The 22,529-nt window shown below is 36.7% G+C and overlaps 1 protein-coding gene across 1 annotated transcript in view; it reads left to right on the forward strand.

Annotated features, from left to right (window-relative positions):
- Positions 1-22,529, forward strand: part of PTPRN2 (protein tyrosine phosphatase receptor type N2) — a gene marked incomplete at its 3' end in the record, with an annotated part of 669,211 nt that overhangs the window by 25,423 nt on the left and 621,259 nt on the right. The window lies entirely within an intron of this gene.

Raw genomic sequence — 22,529 nt, forward strand, 5'->3', positions numbered from 1 at the left:
TGGTAGAGGTGGTGCCTTCTGCCTCTCTCGCCGGGCTGCTCAGCTGGTCCTTTTTATTCTGAGCTCTAAAGATACTCAAAGGTGAGTCAGTCCTGTTGAAGCCATCCCATTCTGTATAAAATAATTAGGCATTAAGCAGGCCATGAGAACAGTTGGTGGTCTGGGTTGTCCATGGAAACTGGGGTGCAGGTCTTTTGTCTCGTTGAGGCTGCAAGGGCATTTTTGCTCATATTCCTCAATTGTCTTTGATAGACCTAACTGCTAAGGTGCAGCATGGCAGAGAGCACAAACCGCATTGTGCTTTCTCCATCAGGACTATTAGCAAAATTCAGCTCAAATTACTGAGCTAGGTTTGGCTTTATGAAGCTGAGATCACCTTGAATTTATATCTTTGGTGAATTAATCTTCAGTGAAACAATTCACTAGATCTAGTATTTAAGAACAAGTTTATTTTGTGTGGGATTTTTTTTTCCCACTTTTAAATTGAGCAAAAAATCTTTGCTTTTCATGCAGACAATATTTCTGCCATGCAGCACTAGGATGAACCTAGGAGTAGTGCTCAGATAAGACAGTAACAGTTCATTTTTTTCCAGGAAAGAGAATTACAAGCAGCTATCATTACCAGAGGCAGATATTTCCATTTGTTACAGTAGTAGTAACTATTTTTAATTGCTGACAGTTAACAGTTCCCTGGAAAATGGAAACACCTATAGCCAGTAATTACAGCCTTTTCTCACCCTTCAGCCCTGGAGGTTTCTAACCCCTGCCAACAATTACAAAATCTGGCACTCCTGGACCATGCTGCATATTATGTTAAACCTAAGAAGCTGTCAGGAAGGGAAGATATCATGCCCAAGACAGACAGCCAAAGTAGGGTTACATTTCCAAAAAGTTTGAGAATTGCTGCTTTACGCAGTCCTAGAGGCATAGACTGGAATGAGCTGTCAAATACAATTTTTCATGGACTATTGTTGAGTTTATATAATGAGGTGGAACCTACCTGCAGAACAGGATGAAGAAAGCAAAGATTAAAAGAGATATTGAGCTCAACTGGCTGAACTCTGGGACACCAAGAAAAAAGTCGAATGAGATTTTTTATACACTTAGCTGATAAATCTGTATCTAGTTATTATACAGGCTGGAATAGTAAATGTCTGAGGTTCAGGGTTTTTTTTTCCTTTTTACAAAGCTTTATATAATAACGTAATAATGGCTTAATTGAGGTGGCCCTCACAGAATAAATTGCATCTTCTGCAGATACACACAGTTCATTCTGCAGATACACACAGTTCGCTGATGAGCTGGTAGTGTGGACATATCAATTTGAGTGTGATTCCAAGCTTGATGTTTAAGTAGATTTGCCTTATGTTAAAGAGCAGGAATTTAATTGTGTGAAAGTAGCATGTGCATTTTTTTCCAGTAAGTATGGATCTTTTAGCTTCCGAGCAAGATTTTGCTACCGTTAAAGGTGTACACTCACGCTTAGTTGCAATGTTGACACTGGTTTACCATCCCTGGAAAAGAGATGTGAGTTTTCCAAGTGTAAACAGCACAGAAATAGATACAGATGAAGGAGGCAAATAGATGTACAGTGCCTAGCTGGAGGAGTTATATCAGGTTGACTGATCCATGAACATATACTGAAATAATTTAATATCTGGCAGTCCAAATCAGTGATTTATAAGAGATGACAGATTTAGCCAGACACACCTTGTAGCTGAGGACTGAACATAGTGTTTCTGACCTTCTGAAAGTGTTGTTATAAATGTCAACTAGAGGCTATGTTTTCTTTCTGCTGCATATCTTTGTTGAGACATTATGTACTTGTCAATTATTTTGATTTGGGTAAAATTGCAAGTATTCATGTGCAATGCACTTTTCCTCGGTCTTCCTCTTCCTACAGGAAGCATGCTCTTAATTCAAATATTTCCTGTATTCTTGGAGTGAGGGACAGTGATAATATGTAGAAAGACAGACTTAGCAGTTCAGACTATCTGTTCTCTTTGATGAGCTCAAGGAAGGAATTTATTAGATGTATTTTGATTATTTTGATACAGGTTTATGTGGGGTTTTGTTTGGGTTTTTTCTTAAAGAATAGAAAAAAATGCAAAATAGTCTGTTGAGGTGTGAGACCTAATACAAAAACAATGTGAGCAGACTGTTTTGCATAAGTTTTAGATTCTTACTTGACTGGCTAAAATCTCCCAAAATTCTCCTGTGATTTAGTTTTAACTCATCATCTCAGCAAGTGTCTTTGTTGCTGTTCCATAGTAAATATGTAGCAGATTGACTGTTTCTAATGTCTGTAATAGGGGATTTGTCAGTCTGTCTTTATTACCTGTAAAATGGATTAGGAGAATAGTAAGATTGCACTGGTTCTCTTAGGAACCTGAGAGAGTTAGTTGCCCATCCTTATTGGGGATTTTAATGAAAAATATGTCTTCAGTAGTTATATTAAAAACATCAAGACTGCTGGCTCTTCTTCAGCCTTCTCTATTTCTCCTCAGCCAACTAGATCATAGTACTCTCACAGTTTCCACCTTTTTCTAAAATTACTGTGAAGTTAAATTCACCTTTGGACAGAAAGTGCCAAGTAACTTACTAGAGCCAATTTATGATTTAAAGTCTGTTCTCAGTGATGCAGTAATAATGAAGATGCAGATCGGGATGGGCAGATAGAAGAGGTTTATTTTCCCACAGATGTGTGTTTTTCCATCTCTTTCTCTTCACATGTTTTTTCTTTTTAGGCTTTATTAGAAATGAGTTGAAAAGATGAACATTGACACATGTGATATGTCTGTGATCCCAAACTGGAACCATTTCTAGCTTCCTTGCTGTGGAAGCACAATACTGTTCAGCTGAAAAAAGCCTTTGGATAAGTCCAGTCCAATATAAAGCAGTTGCATGAGAAAATGTACCTTTTAATGAATTGATTTTAAACCATCACAGAGCAACTGGGAAAAAAACACACAATTTAAAATGAAAAAGAAAAACTAAACCACAAAGAGCCATTAGGCATAATCAGTTAAATGTACATGTGTTGTGTTTGACCGAAAGTGTATACATGTAGAAAAAGTGTATGCAGTAAAAATAAAGAACCTGATAGACCAATCTGGTTAAATCACATAGTTAGTGGTAAAAGAGACACTGAAGATTCAGGTGAAGATTCAGGTTTTTATTTCGTCAATGTGCACGAACCATTCTTTGGTTCTTCTTTGTCTTTCTTACCCTCTGTTGCTAATAGGAAAAAAATTGTGCGTGTGAGTTTGTTTATATGGTATGGTAATAGAACAGAAGACAGTTAAAATAATTTATTAGAATGAAGATAGTCTGTTTTGCTCAGGAAATAGCTTACAGTGAAACACCAGAGTAAAAACAGTGCTAAGACTGTCACGTGAATAAGGACACCCTGAATAACTGTTTGTCTGAAGAGATATTCACAGTTTCAGCTCTTCTAAAGTGGCAGCTAAATATTATTGCTGAAACATGATTTGTTCAGTGTTGTCTGGGAACACAGAAGATGGCTGACATCCAATATGAAGTAGAAAGTAAAACTGTTTTATTTAGTGAGGTGTTGAGTATGTTCGAATGGTTGTATAAAATCAGTTTGAAATATACCTAAAAGACAAATATATCACGCATACCCCCAACTTGGTCAACATTTTTGTTGTAGTTCAAGGTAAATAAGACTTGAGGAAAGTCAGGTAAAGGTTGTATCTGTAATAAAATGCAAGTGGCTGGAGGGTTTTGTTAGTAATTTTCCACTTAAAAAAAAACAACTGCAAAAGTAATCAAGTTAGTGACCAAAACGCATGTGAAAGTCTTTGGAGTCCCATACCTTTTCTGGGCAGCCTGGAATGCTTAGAGACTTTGAGGGAAAAGATAAGATTTATAGCTTTTATATGCCCTAAAGTTGCACAGGTCATTTAAATGATTTGTGCAAAACGTTTACGTGTGAATGCTGGATGGAAGGCAGCTCATGAAAACTTTGTTGCTAGTTCTCTTGATGAACACTTCTCTGAAGTGCTTCAGTACCACAGGGAGATCTTATACCACTAACTTAACTTATAGATGCTTCGAGGTGGATGAAATAAGCCCCCATCCCTCCAGTAAAACTGGACTGGTTTAAAGTTTCATTTGGTTTTACCCAGCTGCCACAGAAATCTCTGAAATATATTTATATTCTATTGAAATTGGATGACATCCAATTCAGTAAACAGAGCTCTACAAAATTCCTTTATCTTACAGAGTTGCAAACCCAATATATAATACATAGTAACTTCTGAGATCTTTACAAAATAAATGTGTGTGAGGATTATGCTAGTAAAAACACAGTAATACCTAAACTACAAATTCCCAAAAGAACTTTCATCATAATCCTTTATTATTTTTAAGAACGTTTTTGCTTGCTTTCTAGATGCTGTCATTCTGTTGCTTGTATTATATTGTGGGGTTTTTTTCTGTTCAGGATTTTGGCAATGCTATCAGGTACAGATTTACCTGAAGTAATGAAGGAGTCTATACTCTCTGCTAAATCCAGCCACTGCTATGTGATACCCATGTGCAGATATGCAACTTCGTCATTCCGATGAGCTGCATTTGTTCCTGAAGCTGAAAGGAATTGTTCTCATATGTTGCTCTATTTCCTTTAAAAGTTGAATTTACATTAAAGGAAAAAAGAAGTGCTTATCTGCAATTTTTAATGTGGATATTAGCTGTGATTTAGAGTATTCTCTATATTTAGAGATATTAGAAAGTTAACTGGCAACTTTCTGCTAAGTTGCATGATATAGTTGCATACTCTTGGTAGTTGGACTAGATTATCATTGTAGAACACTTCGACTGAAATGTCCTCTCCTCCTCTCCTCTCCTCTCCTCTCCTCTCCTCTCCTCTCCTCTCCTCTCCTCTCCTCTCCTCTCCTCTCCTCTCCTCTCCTCTCCTCTCCTCTCCTCTCCTCTCCTCTCAATTGCTGAATATCTATTTCCATTATGCTATAATCAACTTTAAGTAATGCAAGTTTTGGAAGGACTGGTCAGAAAATGAGAGAGGGCAAGCTCAGAACAGCAACAGTACAATGAGGAGTGTGAAGGTAGAGGGAGAATAGTAGGACTGAAAAGTATCTAGTAAAAAACAAAGATTGTAATGATATTGGAAAACAAATAGAAAAATTTACAGGTATTTAAGAAGAGAAAAGGAATGTAGATATATTTTACCATATCTCATTAAAATTGATAAGGAATATTTTTGCCTATGTGTTACTTCCTGAAAAAGTGGTTTTTTTTTTTTTCTTTTATAACAGTAATAGTATTACTGACACATTTCCTTCAGCTCTATGAGTTGTCATTTATTCTTAGCTGGAGGGCATAGTCATTTATTTTCTTTGACCATACTGCTCTATATGCAAGCTATCTCCTGAGCAAAATAGGCTATTTTCAATTCACTAAAAATTAGCAAGGTATTTAATATTAAAACAGTTGTGGAAGTGAAGTAGGTGTCAAAAGAAGTGCCTTTCTATGACTGCAGTGAGAACAGAACAGCAATATGGCAGAAAATAAGGGTTAGCAGTAATTATCTGCTAATGAAATCCTGTGCAAAGCCTGCAAGTGAATGGCATTACAGAATCATCAATACATATGAAAGGTCTTCAGTAGCTCATTAAATAAAAAACTAAAATGGAACTGAGAAATTGGTTCTCGAATATGCAGCAAAACATAGTGATTACAGTCTGCGCTAATAAACCAAATGTCTGACCCCTTGTCTGACCCACAGTGACAGACTACAGACAATTAAAACAGAATTTATTAACTTTTGTAATTCACACAAACTGCCATTCTCATTTTTGAAAGTAGCACAGATTGATCGCTGCATTGTGGAACAAATCCAGCATAAAATCAAACTCTGAATAATTTATAACAGTGCTTGTAAGCCTATATTAAAAAACTCCTCAAATATGTAAGTCCTCCAAAGGCCAGAGAAAAGTAATGAGTTTATATTTGTCTTATTTCTGCAGTGTAGACAGGTTCTTCACTGTATAGTGAGAGACTATTGATGACTTGAAATCATGGAAATTATTTTTTAAATACAAAATTGTTGAATCTCTACATTTTTTACAACATTCTTATGAATTTTTTCCTGATTTTATCATAATGCTTGACTACTATCAGTGGCATTCCAGGTGGTTTCCTATTGTTACTGGCATATGTAGTTTGAAAAAGACTGTTTAAATGAAAACTTTACCAAATCCTCAAAAAAACCCCACTATAAGCAGAGTACCTCCTCCTCCCACTAAATCTAGGGTATCTAGATCTCATTCTAGAATGCAGGGTCTACCTATATGGTAAGTTTTCTAGTTATCTGACTGCCCAAATGCAAACAGCATAATGCTAGTTGTACTGGTCAGATTAGCAGTACAGTTCTTATTCAGAATATATTTCACCAGTCATGTTGCCAGAAATGCACATCTGCCATTATGCTAATGGAATAAACCTATGTGTAGATGGCAACATGAGTCATGATTCTCTTCATAATTGTCACCATATGGTTTACAGGTGAGATTCATGGCTATTTATTTAAGAGTTACTGAAAATATGAATGTTTTTTCAATAGGTTTTGTATTTTTCTCCATCCTTGGAAAAAAAATTACTTATTCTGTCTTCCATTCTCTCCCACACCTGCCACCCAGAGTCAGTACAATTCTGCCATATTAAAAAGTTTGAGAAACTAATTCATCATAGTGATAAGGCCACTAATTCTTATGATAAACTTGGCTCTGTGCTATGCTGTGAATTCTTGACAAAATTAGGGGAATTTAGGAATGCTGCCTAGTTCTCCCCTGCTGAATTCTGAAGAACACAAAAAGCAATAAGAATGTTAAGAGTAACTCTGTTCAACTCCCCCAGGCCTGCCTCTGCTAATGAGACCCTCAAAATTTTGCTGCTGGTCTGTCAAAATTTCTCCCAGTTCCTTCTTACCTTATTGTATTTGGAAAACGATATATAATTTCTGCTTGGAGTTGAGAAAGATGAGGAAACCCTTTGAGTGGGGATATTAAGGGTTGTCCTCCCTCACCTTCCTTTGGTCTGTATTTAATATGCAGAACCTGGTATAAAGTTGAAATGGAAGAAGGGTAGAAGATGAAAAGAAGATGTTGCATACTCTTAGTTTTGCTCATCAAGAAAACCTGTAATTTATCACCAGGTTTATTCATTGCTCTGAAGAACAGATTAAGGCTTGCAATTAACATCCCCTATGAATGTAATAATAATTCTGATGTTAAAGACTACATTTCTGTGATGAAAAGACTAACTTTTTCTAAACTAGATCCCAACTGACTTTGGAAACGCAAGAAAACCTTAAATTTCTCATGTCATGTGTCACGGTATTGTTGAGTTCTGGAAGTTTGCTGCACTGCGCACTTGTATTTAATGTTTATTTTATGGTAATATATCTTATGAGCCAAAATGTAATATAGGCTCCTTAAAATCCATTATTCAAAACTTACAGTTCTGTCACTTCGATAGATTTATGGTGAGTAATTCCAGTACTTTGGAAAGTAGCCATCAGCTGAATGACTCAGAGCAAAGGTTTTTACACAAATGCAGATCATAACAGTATAAATTCTTTCATAAAAAGATTGAATCATTGACAGTAAATGTTTTCAATAAAGATATATTCCAAGGAGGCAATTAACAGGATTTTTTTTAATGCAACCTTTGTGTTGTGAAAGAAAGAACTTTTGTATTAAAAAGTAGTTACATGTACTTTCTAATTTAATCTCATTTTTACATAAGTATTCTGCTTTCTCCATAATAGACTTATGGAGAAGAATAACATATTACCACACATGAAAGGACAGGATGGGCTTTAGAGAACAATTAGAGCTTTCAGATGGAGAAAACAATTAGATGCTTGCATCTAGTGTTTCCATTTTTATTTGTGATGTCTTTGATAAAAAATTAGATAAAAACAACGGAAGGGTATGGCAATGGAATAGCTTTTGCAACAAAACAGGTTGGTGACTGTTCAGTCTTTTGAAGGGGTGTTAAAGGAAATAGGAGATGTTGAAATAGAACAGAAATGTTGAAAATATGGAAAAATATAGAAAGTAAGAGACAAAACAGTATTTCTAAAAGTATTAAAAGATGGAACTGTTCATACTAACTCCAGATCTCATAGTACATCTTCACATTTGAATTACAAGAGGAGTGCAGGTGGATAGAAAATAACTTTTAAGTAGTAGTAAATAAAGGTGACAACTGAAGAAGACCAGGATTTTCCTAGTTCATATTTGTGTTCAATTATTTGTCTCCATGGAGTCAATAGAACTAAACCAAGAAGAAGTAGTAAAGATACTGGAGAAAAACTGGAAAGACATGTTTTCAATTTAAGAATAGAAACTAGTTTTGAAGAAGAAAGCCTCTTCAAAAAAGGCATGTGAAAGAAGGAAAGCACTGGAAAATCATAAGAAGGAAATTGCTAGACTCTTGGGAGATGCCTATTAATAAAGGAAAGTGATTATAATCTCCATATTTCCGGAAAGGTTGCTAAGAGAGAAAAGAGAAAAAATATTAGATTGTATGATTACAAAAACCAAACCCGCTTCTATCATAAAAGGTAAGATTGATACACAACATCTAAATAAAGTAGTTAAGTAAGTCAAGAACAATAATGAAAGAAGCAAGAGCATTTTCAATGTATTTGTCTCTCAGATGATAAAAGCCAAGTGCTATTACAGTAGAAGTAAAAGACTGAATGAAAAATGGCTCAGAAAGAATCTGGCAGGGAACAGCAAAGCAGTCTACTCCCCACAGGAAACTGAGCCAGAAGCTGAGGATGGTAACAAGGCTGGCAGAGGCAGTAGCCTCACCAACAAGGACCCAGTCCCAGTGCACCTGAGCAAGGCAAGCAAAGCTGATCTGGTGACCTTAGCCAGGTTTATCTGAGAGTCCAGGTCACTGAGCAAGTCACCGTCGTGAGAAAGACCTGAGAACAGAGTGGGATATGAATTCTGAAGGGCTGGGTCAGGGTATGGATCAATAGTGTGCATGCCTAGACATCAGTATGGTGGCAACACAGCTTGCAGTGCAGTTCAGGATAGGGCCCAGGCTCTCAGCTTAACAGCAGCTCCCAGAGACAGAGTGGGGAGCCCCCAGTTCCAGCTCTTTTTTCATAACAGCTCCTATTAGTGAGCTGGCCTTGAGCTGCCTTGCTTCTAGGAGGAGAGAGAACTCAGGGCCCTGAGAGCATCACAGTAAAATGGTGGTTTGCATAAGGAAGAACTCACATATAAAATACGTGATTTAGGTATCTAGAAGAGGACTGGGTGAAGGATAAAATCAGAATATAATGAGGCAACAGGTGATTTTTTTTAATGTGTGGCAGCAGGTACAGATAATAGATCTAAGACAAGGAAAACTTTCCCCCTGAAAATTTACAGAAAAAAAAAAAGAGGTGAAAGGGAGGACATGACATAAAGCAACATATTGTTTAAGGAACAACTGATGTTTTCAAAACAGAAATATGAAGGGACTGAGAATGAGAATAGCATAGGAAAAGTGGAAATGGTATCTGAATTAGGCAAGAAAGGGCAGCAAAAATCTTGAGGACCAGATCCAAAGAAGAACATCGTCACTGTTAGGGTCACCTGTGCCGACAATGCATATAAATTGTTTGGCTAAGCAATTTTGGTTTAGGCAACAGAGTTTTCCCAGCAAGAAACAGGAAGAGTTAGGCACCTGATAGAAATGGGGATCTTAAGAGCATGCAAGTCACCGAGACTGGAAGTACACAGCAGGAACTGAGTAGAGAAGAAGCAACAGTCTAAACTCTCTCTTGTCTCAAAGTTGTAGCTAAACTTCCATGTAGTTGAGACTGTAGGTCTTCACCTTTTTACTTTGACACTTATACTGTGAATGTGAATTAAATAGACACCTCTCAAAATATTTTTGTTAAAGGGTTTGTTAAGGGTGTCTTCTGAAACTTACGCTGCCAACCCTCCGCAGAGAGAGCCCGCCACACTGAAGAGATGACTAAGTGATTTTTGAGTGATTTCTCCATTTTCAGAGAATGTCATTATGTCTTCAGGCTAAGAAAGGACAGAGAAAGTTACATTCCCAGGGAAGAAGAAATATAATTGTTTTGGGAAAAAAAACCTTCAGGGAAATGTATCCATCAAGAAAAAAATCCAGCTGTCATCCAAACTGCATCATACTCTAGGAGCATGAGGTTATGTCTTTGTTCATAAACTAATCATAGACAGAATTTGGGCCTGGGCACAGATATACGATCATCCATACTCCTGAACTGCTAGTGTGGTCGTGTCCATGGTGGAGTCTGGAGTGTTAAATAAGCACTGCTCCAGGCAATACCCAGGCAGGGACTGGGGATATATTATGGGCCAAAGCCCACTGCAAAGAGGCAAGTAGGATGTAGCTGTTCTATTTTGGAGGGCAAGGAGACTGGAGTAGTGTGAGAGAAGTCAGCCAAATGGATGTGAGCCATGCTGTGCTAATCAATACCAGGGTCAGAGAACTGTTGCTGGCCCATTTCATTTATTTTTAGAAGCAGCCTGAAAGAACAAGTACCAACATCCCGGAGTTATCTTGACATTTGAAGTAATGTGTTCAGGACTTATAAGACTGGCTAACTTGTAATGGTATAGGCATCAGCTTTGGTTGTGGTCAGGTAAGTAGCTCCTCGATTTAAAAACAGTCCTTTAAACAATGCTTCGTGTCAGTGATTACCTGCCGTCTGTATTGAGTCAGAGTTGCAGAATGTGGAAGCTTATAGGAGTAAGACATGGAGTTTCAAAGAGGTTAAACACCCAGCTCCCAGGGACTGCTAATGAGAGCTGAGAAGTCTAATCCTTTAGGTCTCTCTGAAAATCCTATCTGAAAATAAAAATTGGATGAAGTGTGGGATTTATTGGTTCTGACTAAAAAAAATGAATAGTAGCAGCAAGTTTTCAGACAAGCTGCAGGCTGGAATAACAGAAGTGATATGAATTTTCTAACAAGACTTGTCAGTTTTCCTGTCCTTATTAAGAAGAACAGAACATCTGCAAATGGGGCAGACAGGATCTTGAAAATAAGCCCTGTGTCAATCAACTCAACAAAGAACAATCTGTACACATGATTTTGGTTTTGGCAAATCATCAAACAGCTATTAACTGGAAAGCTAAATGGAGTCAGCCATCAAAGCCTGGCTGGAAGATAATAAAATCATAAACACATTATAATATGCATTACTTAAATATGAATAGTCAAGGCACATTTGAATTATGTGTGGCAGGATTCAGCTACAGATTAAGACACCTATGTGTAGATGTCTCCATGTACATGCCTTTACATGAATTAGTTATCTAAGCTCCCATTATAGTCAATATAATCTGTCAATTCTAGAGAGCTTTTCAGATGATCAAATTCGTCTGAACTGAATAGCTATTGGCTCTTCTGTCTACTGGTTACGTATCACAGCTACTTCATTCTTCGTGAAGAATATGCCTTTAGTCAAATTTGTCACAGGAAACTTCTGCAATGTTTGCATTATAAACAAACAATTTATGATTATTTCCAAAATACCTTGGTCACTATATTGACTATTTCTTGAAGTTAAGATATATATTGCTTCACTGCAATATATGTATCCAGCTGAACATCCATAACCACATGCTACGGAGAAATAATACCTGGAACTGAATATCACGTGGAACTTCTCTATCTATTTTGGCTTCTATTTACTTCTGTGTAACCTTGGCCCTATTTTTAACTGTGGAACATCGTTACCTGCCAGTGAACCTGATAAGAGCTGTTCTAGGTCACATTCAGGATCCATACAGCCCCATAAACTCCCTTTGCCCCTTGCCTATAGCATTTACCTAAAAGAGTACAAAAGAATAGGGCAAGCGTATAGTCACATTTCTCTGCTATACTTTGCCAGCCTTCAAAAATTTTGAGCTCAACGAGTCCTAAATCAAGGATTATATCACATTCTTGGGCAGTAATTTCTAAAGCTTTTTAAAAGCCCTTTTTAAAAAAAAGTGTGCTGTTACTTTATTTGATGTCCTGTGATTATTGTCTTTGAAGGGATGGTGAACTTAATTCTTCCTATTTACTTATCAGCATGAAAGTTATATTTTGCTTTGGAGACTGCTAATTTTCTTTGTTTCATTGAAACTTGATTATACTTTGATGTTTATATTAAAAATGTGATAAAATCTACAAAAGTTTTAGACTAAAAATATAAATCCTTTCCTTTTTGGATTGATTTGCCAGAACCTTTTTACTTCTGTTCCCACTGTATGTTAGGTTTAGTTCCTCTTATTTTTTCTTCTTGTTGCCTAAGTAGCTAATTTTGCCTATAGCCTGGAGCAGGGCTGGAAGTTTTGAAAATAAAGGGTTTAACTATGATAATATATACCCTATGCTTCTGAAGTGAGGTAATCTGGGATTCTTTACCTCATTTTGAGCTCTGGATGAAGTTCGATCACCCCAGAGAACATTGCTATGGCAGGATACCAGATGCTGTCTGTCCTCCTTACCTCTCCCATCCCAAAGGATACAGCTTTCTGCCTCTGCACTATTACTTTTCATCATTGCAGAGTCTGAGTGACTACTTTGATTTGCATTCTGCATAAAGTATCTTGTGATAGAATTTGGCCAATAATATTTGTTTCCACTGAGCTACAGTAGTTACTCTGCATTAGAGCTTAAGGAAAAAACTGCATTAATTACGAAGTAGCAAAAAATTTATACTTAGAGACTTTTTTTTCAAAGTGGAGATACATCACAGTGACAAGTAAGAGCAGCTGAGATGTAGTAGTGTGGAATAACTCATTACTTATTGGCATACAGAGCAGTGATTTACTGGTGAGAAAAATTCCTCCTCTGTTCCTCTGACAATAACCAATAAATTACTATGTCTTTTCCTAACTTTAAATATTTACAAGTAGCCCAGGAGAAAAATGTATTCTTCATTCTCTGTACATATTTTCTGTGTCTTGTATTATCACCTACTAAAGGTATTATGACACAGTGCTATGTAGTATCTCTCAGAATCCACAGCTTTAAGATATCTCTGTCTTCTGTTCAACTATATCACAAATAAGGTGACATGTTCCTGTTTCCTTTTAAATATGTCTTGTGGATGTTTTAAATTTAATGGAAACCCAGACCTCCTGCAGCAAGCAGTTATCATTTGTCTTGCAGTTTTGTGAATGTCACATTCGGTTACTGAACTGCTTTTAAAGAAAACTGCTCCGGACTCTTCACTGATATGAGTCAGAGTGGACAAAAAAGTAATTTCCCCTATCTACACCCCAGAAATTTAGAGCTTTATAAATGTGCTAATGCTCCCACTCTAACTTGGTTACTCAAGTTTCTAGATTTGGAATAATGTTTAATTTTGACAGAAACTATGTGACCATTTTAAAATTTAATTTAGCATTTTAGTCATATTTGAGGCCTAGGTTGTAATTCTTTCTGTCATTCTGTTTCATACAATGCTTGTTCCTCTAATCTTGAATTCTTTTTATGATTCTGTAGTTTTTCTGTATCCAGTTACTTGTCCCATTGCTCATACATCTTTAGTCTTTACATTTTAGCATGCCATTCAAATACAGTTCTTAAAACATTACATACTTTTCTGCGACATAATTTTTAATAATGGTTTCCAAACAGAAGTGGGGATAGAGACATGCCATAATATGTTAGGAATTTATGAATTTCATTCTAATAAATTCAAAAGTAAAAATGATGTAACATCTTAAAAGATTTGAATAGTCATAGCAACTCAGTATTGCAAAAATTGGAAGAATTATGAGATGCTCCCTAAAATCATAATCCATTTTTTACGTACTCTAGATCATGTTTTACAGATTTCTTCCATAATCTTGAGTGGCGGAAGTTTATTGTCAAAAACATATTTTATTTTATTTTACATTATTTTACATTATTTTGCATTATTTTATGTTTCATTGCTGTCAATAAAATTTGATGGGTTGGCTGCACTAGTAATCATTTGTTTGTTGTGATTCAACCTAATCCCCTTGGATAACTGTGATTTTTACCTGGTTTCTGTGATGTATATAAGTGTTTCCAGAAACTGAAAGAAGGCATAGATCACATTCTATAACTTAAGAAAAAAAAAATGGAGAGAAAGCTCCATTAATATATTGGAACAGATGCCTCTTTTAAATCAAATTTGTGCATTGTCACAGGAGGGCTACAAGCTAGTGTAACTTAGAAGATTTTTATCTGTCAAAAAGTTTTCAGTTGTAAAACTTTTGACTGTTACTGTTTGAGCCAGGGAGTGTTCAGGGAGTGCTAGATAATCTTTTTAAGAAAGTGGAAGCCAGATTTATCCTCAGTTATTTGAAACAGTGAAGTTAATATTACTTTACAGGGTATATGTATGCATGCTTTAACGTGAATGCCTGTGTTCTTTATATGTAGTAGCAAACTTGACAAAACTCCACAGAGTAACGAAAATGCTGGGGATTAGGATTGTTTGAGATCCTTTTGAACTGTCACTGTCTTGAAAGAGTAACAATGGCAGCTAAACTTATTCTAGACAAATCTATCTGCTGCAAAGAATGACCTTGATTTTGGAAATGATAGTTCATTCAGCATTGCTTGCTAGCAGTAATTAGGCACAAGAACTGGTCTGGAATAAGGGATCTTTCCATGGGAGCTAAGATCAGCCTGTGGCAAACAGCAGGAAGGCACAAGGCTTTCAGTAGTGACAAAGTAATTTGGAAGGAATACAGGTGCTGAGTTGGACTTCAGTTTGGGTTGGACGCAATCTCCAGTCAAGGACTTGGAATAGTACATCTGAATACCCTTCCTGCAGAATTCCAAGGTTTTTACAGGAAGTGGACTGCAGAACAAAATAGTACATTGCAGTTCTGGCAACAATATAATAATTATTAACAGCATAGTTCCCTTGTGCGTTTTAAAGTAGCACACAGTTACCTTGCTGCCAAAAAAGCTGTCCTGCTCATCTGCCTTCTACTGAGCTGGCAATCGCTTCCTGCTCCCCCGGCTGCCCTCGTGCTGCCCCAACTGCTGGTTGGGAGAACTAAACCCAGCTGGAACTAGCCGGGGGTGAAAGAGGCAGGAATGCATAGTCAGAGCTGTGCTCATGTCACTCTACGCCAGTATGAAGTGCTCATGGAATTGTTATTTTCCAGAGTTTCTTTCCTTCTCTCTATTGCTACAGATAATTACGTCCTCTTCTTCCTGAGACAGAGCCACAGTCAAATCTCCTCAAGGCTACTCATCATCGACCAGTTACTATATTTTAGTGTCATAGAAAGATTTGCTTCAGGACAGGTATTTTTTCTTAGGAAATGAAGGTAGCTGGAGCTGGTAATGGCTTGCAAATGACTCAATTAACTTGTCAGGTGTCAGAAGTTCAAGATGGTTGTCAGATCTAGTCACAGTGAAATTTCTAGCAGCTATGAGGATTTTCTGCCGACAGCATGTTTTTAAAACCCTTACTTACATATTCTTATTGTCTAAAACTATCAGGATTATTTTTATTTTGCCCTCTCTCCTTTTATCTCTTTTCACTGCTTTATCCTGGTTAGACTGCTGTGGTTTCTCATATCTACAAGGCTGTTTTCAGATATTTGTCACATCAACAAATTGTCAGGATTTGTTAAAATTAACTCATAAAATTCATAAAAATATATTGAATACTGTTTTTGACTGCAAAAAGGCAGAATGAAGAGAACAATCTAGCGGGCAGCACTAAGATTTTAGCAGAGGCTTATTTTACTTTAGCCCAGTGCCTACACCTGAGAGGCTTTAATAACATGCTACTCGACTTCAAAAGCAGGAACGCAGAGAAAATGGCAACGTTACTCTGGCATGAGAAAACTAAGAAAACCAGTGTTAAAACAGCCTGCTAGTGAGAAACATTGAGTCAATGAACTCGGATATCTTCTAAAAGCATTTTTGTATTGAAAGTGGAGCCATATACTCCTGATGAATCATGCTGCATCTGTAGCATATCCACGTCCCAATGTGTCACATCAAAAGGGGTTTCAAAGAGAATGACAAGGAAAAGCAAGGAGTAAGAATGTGATGGAATGTAAGTAACATTAGAGCAACTCTGGTTTTTTTCCCAACATGCTATTTAAGAGGTCTGTGCTTTGATGTATAATACAAAAGGGCACTAGTGGAGTGAAATGTGAAGGATGGGTAGGCATTAGTGATGTGCAAAATAGCAAGCTTGCTTTTAAATTGTTTGGCAAAGACCTAGCAGTGAGAAATAAGGCACTGTTGACAACTTGGAATCCCCCTAAGTGTGATGTCCCTTCTCCTTAGTAGTTTTAAAATTGAAACAGTGATATGCTTTCAGTTATGTGCATTTGCCTTCTTGTTACTGAAAATAAGTTAGGAAAATTTTTATTAAGTTATATAAGCAAAAGCTGAAGGAGTGCTTTCAACTTGAAAATTATGTTTCCATTTTTAAATAATGAAGGTATTTATTTACATGTATACTCATTTTAAATAACAGAGGATAGCAAATAAGGAGTATTTATTGTGATTTTGTTTTATTCTTGTTGCAACATTTTTTGACAAATCAGGTTAATGTCTTTGCTGATGATCTCTTGCACTTGCCGGCACGTGCCTTTGATGTTGCTTTAGCCTAAATTCTTGTATATAGTTTATAACTTCAGGCAGAAAATGTTTTATAAGAAGTACATATGATCATGGGCTACTTGGTATTTTTAAAATGAAAGTACTAAACTGCTCTGCTATTCCAGTTTGTGCAATAGATATTCTGATGTAGCTAGAAATCTGATTAAACTTTTAGATAGAAGGAAATGTTTTGTTATGTTTTGATCTGAAAGTGTTCTTTGCACTTTTATCTTCAAAATATAATAACACAATAAGCCACCCAAGAGTAACTGCACAGAACCTTTGCAGAAATAACAGTCCTTGCAGAAGGAAAGCCTGAAGTCTGTTAAAGTAGTATGAGGGGAAAGAATGAACTCCTGGAAATTAATTCCCAGCTCAAGGTCAGCTTGGTGCAGTGCCTGTCTCACAGTCTTCTACTACTTTTAGCAAAGGGTATAGTCTTATAGGTTACGTGGTAAAGGCCTCTTCTACAGACTAGACAGCTGCTGATGCACAGGTGCAGATAATTAGATTTGTTTTTCCTTTTAAACAAAAGAGTAAAGAAAACACATCCCCAAATTATGAAAATATTGCTTCTTAGAGTTTTTCTGCATATGAACACATAAACAAGATAACCTGAATTAGTAAAAGTGTGAATTTAAAGGGAATTTGTTGTGCCACATTTGTTACACACACGCTCTGTGTGGGCACTCAGAAGTAAAGTGATTTTCTTTGAGTTCAGCTTAACTGGTGAGTTAGCTTTTTCACAGAATCACAGAATGGTTGAGGTTGGCAGGGACCTCTAGAGGTCATCATGTCCAACGCACCTGCTCAAGCAGGGCCACCTAGAGCCCAGGATTGTGTCCAGATGTCTTTTGAGTACCTCAAAGAGAGGGAGATGTCACAACCTTTCTGGGCAACCTGTGCCAGTGCTGTCATCTTCACAATGTTTCTTGTGTTTCAGTTTATGCCCATTGCCTCCTGTCCTGTCACTGGGCACCACTGAGAAGAGCCTGGCTCTGTCTTCTTTGCACCCTCCCTTCAGATATTTGTAGATATTTGTGAGATCTCTCTGAGTCTTCTCTTCTCCAGGCTGAACAGTCCCAGCTCTCTCAGTCTTTCCTCATAAGAGAGGTGCTCCAGGCTGTTAATCATCTTCATGGCCCTTTGTTGGATTTTCTCCAGTATGTCCATGTGCCGAGGAACCCAGTACTGGAAGCAGTTCTCCAGGTGTGGCTTCACCAGTGCTGAATAGAGGGAAAGGATCACCTCCCTCAGCCTGCTGGCAATACTCCTAACGTGCCCCAGGATACCATTAGCCTTCTTTATGGCAAGCTTCTTATATGTGGCCAAGTCTTCGCTTGTAGCATTTGGCACTTTAAGCTGGAAAACACCTGTTTTAAATGTCTCCCTTTGCACACATACACTGTGATGGATTTTTCATTACACTCAGAGACCATTTTCCTACAAATCTCTCTCTCAATCAATCTCTGTTCAGCGAATATATCTTTATTTAAGGTTACATGGTCATACCTACCACTCTTTAACATTCAGAAGTTTGATTTAATGAATACCTGGAACTTATATTTACAGAAATGCTAATGTATAAATAAGGCCTATATTCTCTGAGGCATGCTTGGAAGGGGCTTACTGTTATTGGGTTCTTCTCTGTATTGAAACTCCTATACGTTACTTTAATGGAAATAACAACATGATCTGCAAAAGGCTTTTTTTGTTCAAGTCCAACACCTCATTCTTTTCTGTCTTTGGCATTAGCCATCTGGTCTTCAGTCAAGTGCTGACTTCAGTCAGGCTGTGAGAACAGTAGAAGAATATGCCATTGATATCTGAACTGAAACAATTGTGGTTACCTGCATTGCTGATAGTTCAGTGCAATTTGCCTAACTGGCTTTTCCAGATTGGTATTCAGGAATAGAATGCTGAGGGCTGAGACCTGTGTGCTCTGCAGGGCCTGTGGTGATCCTTTGGGTTCATTCTGAGAGGAAGCACCATTTCGGGTACTTCTATTTATCCCTGTAACCATGAACATAGAATCATAGAATCTTTGTGTTGGAAGGGACCTTTAAAAGTCATCTAGTCCACCCTCTCTGCAATGAGCATCTGAGACTGCCCTTTCCTGTACTGCAGAGTAGCCCGATGGGATGAGCCTGGATGCATTTTCCTTGTTAGTGGAGCAGAGGAGGTTATTTGCTGAAGCAGTAGATTCTGTCTCAAAACTGCCCTGGCCTAAAGCCTGGTGGTTACACAGTTGTGACAGCTGACTAGCAGACAGCTTTTTTGTTAATGTCTTAATTACTCTTCTTTTGTAAAAGCGTGACTAAAAACTGAGCTGTTGTTCATGAGGTCTTCATTATTGAAGAAAATTGTCCTTACTGCTGACTTGTACATATTTATGTAAATGTAGATGTTTTCTCTACTAAAAGAGGCGTGGATAGTCTTCGCAGAAGACATTGGTATGCAGTCTATCATGATGATATCATCCAAGAAATGCAAGTGTAGGAGTTGCAGGTGATTGTTCTGGTTATTTTGAATGGTGCCATGACAACTCCGGTGCTTGTTGGTAGACAAAATTTCCTCCCTAAGGCAACCAGACTGTCTATAATATAGTCAGTCCATACCTACTCCATTTCCCTTGTGCTCTGTCTTTTTGGGAGTTAACCTGCTGTGGTAATTTAAGCATTTTAAATATTGTTCTCCACTCCTTGCAGTGAGCAGACTGGGAACAGGAAATTCAGTTTAAGCATATAGCAGCTGAGGACTCAGAAGGCCTCTTAAAATCTTGGATGTCCTGTTACCTCTTGCAAGATGACATGTCGACCCTCCTCTATGGCTAAAGAGTGCTATAATCAAAGGTGGATATTATTGACCAGCTTGGGATTTGTGAGCAGTGTATCTACATGCTAACAAAATGCATTGGCTGCAGTAAATTTATCAGGGTTTCAATTTAGCACCAAAGAAACCTGAAAGACATTCCTAGCAAATTAAGATGGTGGTGGTAAATGGCGTATGGCAAACATGCTCTCTACATGCTTCTTCCTAGAGGAAAGATGTATGCAGCCAGTTACGTTGCCTCCTGGCAATTTATGAACTTAATAGGGTGACTGGTGAAGGTTTATTTAGGGTGTAAATATTTTAAATAGCCTTGGATTCATTAAGCATATCTTTCTCTAACAGAGCAGAGAACTTATCTCTTTATTTATTTACATATTAATTTTTGCTCTTGGTGTGGAAAAGTAATTGAATCTATGGTATCTAACTTCTTGCACACCATAAAACTATACAGATTAATTAAAACAAGGTGAGCTTTAAACATTTCATTTACAAAAAATTCAACACTAGGAACTTTTTTCTTTCAAAAGTCTCCTTTCATGCCAAGACAACTGGAGAATGCAGAGTGCAAATTCAGTTTAAACATAGAAGCCTACGATAAGATGCTTTCTGACTTGTGCTTAAAGTATGTGTATTATTTATCATCCTCAGTGTTTTGTTTCTGCTATTCTTAGCCTGTGGCTTTGTTTCATTCAAGTAATATATTGTCTGGGAGGACTGCTTAGGAGCCATGTGTAGAAGGTAGTGAAAATATAGTTTAATTTTTACTTTAGAAATCAAACTTTGCATGAGAAAAATTATAAGGTGCAAGGAGGTCCTGCACCTTATAATTATATATAATTATATAATATATAGTTATAGTTATATAACTATATGTATGGTTATAACCATAGTTGTGTATATATATAAAATCATAACCACATATATAACTATATATAATTAAATATATATAATATATAATATATATTATATATAATATATATATTTAAAATATATAATTATAAAATTGCTTGCACTTTGCTTATGTATTTATGAAGAAAAAATTACTAGTTATATGAGTGCAGGTAAAATCTTCAATTTTTCTATTGTGTGTTATGCTCTGTTTGCATAGATGGTGTGTGTCATGAAATGCAACCAATGTGCAGGAAAGTCAGAAGGTAATATAGCTGTAGGATAGAGACAACACCTTCAATACAGGTTTTTAACTGATAGTAAACTGAGTTTTGTCTATGTTTTTTCATTCACTAAGAAGTAAAAGCAAATTCATTTTGTAAGCTCTTCTTAAAAATCATAATCTGCTGTTGCATGTGGCCTTCTTACACATTGATAGTTTGATTCTTGGTTTCAAATTTCTGGGTACTTACCCTTTCTTCCAAAGCACTGAATAATACAGTTGCTTTAATTTAACGCTCCTCCAGACTCCTTTTTTTGACTTGATAATTTTTACTTTAGTACAATTTTCCTACTTTGGCTTCTGCTCACTTGGCCACAGTTATTACAGGGAAGTTAAAGATCAAAAGTTTGTGTTCTGCTCTCTCTGTAAAGCGAGGTTCTCTCACTGTTTTGTTTTCTGTACTATAGCTGTCACCTTTAGTTTGCTCACACTGTATTTTCTGTTCCATTTCTTGTTTGTTGAGTGTCAGGAACTTGGTCTTGTTATCCTAGTGGGGATCTGTTCGGCTGATTAATAGCATAAAATGTGGCTAAAAATAGGTGGACTTCAAGTGGGCTGCATTTTGCTGATAGTAAATTTTTTTGTCTTTTATCCAGTGTTCTCAAACATAATTCTAATCAAATTACCTAAAATGACCAGTAATACTCACAAAATGAATGAACCATTATATCATTTTCTTAAAGTCATCCTCTGAAGAATGAGTGTTTTTTATGTTTGCAACAGGGAAGGCACAAACTTGTTAATCAGTTTAAATGTTATCTACTGTTATTTTTCTGCCCTCCTGCTGAGGGAAGCTGTTGTGAGTACAGTGAAGAGCACCAGTTGTGAGCATCTTTTATTCCTTTCCAAAGTGGGAGACTTGCGTGCTTCTCTAATAAAATATAAGGACTTTTGGTTTCCTTTGCAATTCTGAATTCTCTTGAGCAAATGTATGCGTAATGAAGACACCAGTCCTTATTTTGTTGCTTAGCTGGAAATATACGTTCTGATACTTATATCCATAAGTAAATTGTAATTATTCTTGCAATGCAGTTCACAGTTACAGTTGTCATTAAATGTAATGTAGAAAGCCAAATACAAGCAACTGCAGGCAACTATGATACCCCTTGGCATTTTTCTTCAGTACTACTACAGTTAGGTGCACTGTGCTGTTTCGTAGGATAAATTGTTTTTCCAAAAAGTGATAGACCTCTAATGCACAATTATAAATAATACAAGTTATGCTTTAGACATAAACTGGCAGTATTAATTAATCCTCAGATATACTGAGAGGATTCATACTCACATAAAACTTGTGAAGCAATGCAGAAGAAAACTGAGCACTTTTATAGGAGAGTAGGTGGCACAGGTTATGTAGTGAGTATAAAAAGTTTCTGTTCCTGCCCTCTTTTATCACATCCTAATACATTTCCAAAAGTTTCATCTTTAGAGCTTAAACTTTGCAAATTTTGTTCTTCCCAGATGATCCATGTGCTTGGGAAAACTGTGGCAAGTCCTTTCAAATGTTTTAATTAGATGTATATGTTCATGTATTTAGCCACTGGAAAGGAAAAGTCAGAAATTTTACAGTAGCTCAAAGAGCCGTAAAACTCTAATATATGAACCATAGATTTTGTGATTTCCTTTGGATACACATTACTGGTTGGATAAATGAAATTTTTTTTTTTTTTAATTTAAATGCTCATATTGAAAATACTGTTTGGTGCATAAAGGAAGAAAATCCCATTAGCATGGAAACTGCTGTTGGTTGGATATAATCTGTGCATGTTTGCATAACTTTCGTCATATTAACACAAAATACTGTACCTAAAACTCCGTGGCCTTTAAATCCTAGAAATCTATCTCTGAATTCATTGAAAGTAAAAATTTCTGTTAAAGG

The sequence above is a fragment of the Phaethon aethereus genome (assembly GCF_964289735.1).
Source record: "Phaethon aethereus genome assembly, chromosome: 2".
Lineage (NCBI taxonomy): Eukaryota > Metazoa > Chordata > Aves > Phaethontiformes > Phaethontidae > Phaethon > Phaethon aethereus.